Here is a 1,306-nt window from a genome sequence, read left to right on the forward strand (position 1 = left end):
TCATATACCCTGTACCTAGTTCTCCTATTATTGATATTTTGCATTAGTATGGCATATTTGTTATAATTAATGAAGAAATATTAATGTATTATTATTAACTAAATAATACACTTTATTCAGAATTCCTTAGTTTTTACCTCACGTCTCTTCTCTGTTTCAGGATCTCATCCAAGATGCCACATTGTGTTTAGTTGTCATGTCTCCTTAGGTCCTTCTTGGCTGTGATAGTTTCTCACCTTTTCTTGCTTTTGGAGCAGTACTGGTCAGGCGTTTTGTAGAATGTTCCTTAACTAAGACTTGCGTGATTTTTTTTCTCATGATTAGACTGGGTTTTGGGTTTTCAGGAAAAATACCACAGAAGTAAAATGCCATTCTGCCCCCTCATATCAAGGGTATATATACATATAACTTACCAATGTGATTGTTGACCTCAATCGCCTGGATGAAGTCATGTTTTTCAGTTTTTCTGCACCTCGAAGTGACTCTTTTTTCTTCCCCTCCCCATACTACACTCTTTGGAAGAAAGCCTCTATGCATGACCCAGACTATGGAGTGCGGAGTCATGCTTCACCTCCTTGAGGGTGAAATATCCATATGAATTATTTAGGATTTTCTGCATAGGGAATTTTTAGGTATGTATGTATGCATATCAGTATAAAGTCTGGATATGTATTTTATGCTTTGGGCTATTATCCAATCCTGCTCTATTTTTTTAAAAATATTTTTATAATGAAAAGTCACAGTTTTGCTATTGAGAACCACATATTGTGCTTTGACTCATGTTTCCTCTGAGCAAATCAAAGGGTTTGAGGGCACCCAACAGAGCCCTGAACAAAATTTGGAACCCTTCACGAGTTGGTGTGTCACCCTTGCTCAGGGGCCGTGCTAATTGTCTCTGCATCGTTCCAATTTTAGTACATGTGCTGCTAAAGTGTGAGCACTGCTGTATTTTCTTGCTCAAAATTTTCAAGCTTTGACCATTGGGATCTCTTTCAGTTGGCTCTTGTGTCCTTGTGCTTTGACATACCTCCACAATTGTAAGTCGTTTCTGTTTGTTTGAGGACGTTCTTACTGTGTGGTGCTGCACAGTAAGAACCAGATGGTCTGGGTTCATCTTCACAGCCTGGGTTCTAATCACCCATTTCTCCAGGGAGCTCTGGCCTCTTTCCTAGAAACCAAGCTCTGGGTGTTTGATGCGCTCATTGATTCCAGGGTATCAGTGCTGTACTCTCTTTCAGATAACAGCAAGGGCCTAATGGTTCAGTTCTAGGATACATGGATAGCAGAATGGAATTGTTAACAGGTA

The 1,306-nt window shown here is 39.5% G+C and overlaps 1 non-coding gene across 1 annotated transcript; it reads right to left on the bottom strand.

The window, feature by feature from the left end:
* Window positions 1-832: 832 nt before the first annotated feature.
* On the bottom strand, window positions 833-941 carry LOC118982409 (U6 spliceosomal RNA). Its single transcript, XR_005065536.1, has one exon. It is a non-coding gene; the product is annotated as a U6 spliceosomal RNA (small nuclear RNA).
* Window positions 942-1,306: the final 365 nt, after the last annotated feature.

This window comes from Sturnira hondurensis, unplaced genomic scaffold, assembly GCF_014824575.4.
Source record: "Sturnira hondurensis isolate 20B ecotype Veracruz unplaced genomic scaffold, ASM1482457v3 Scaffold0025370, whole genome shotgun sequence".
NCBI lineage: Eukaryota > Metazoa > Chordata > Mammalia > Chiroptera > Phyllostomidae > Sturnira > Sturnira hondurensis.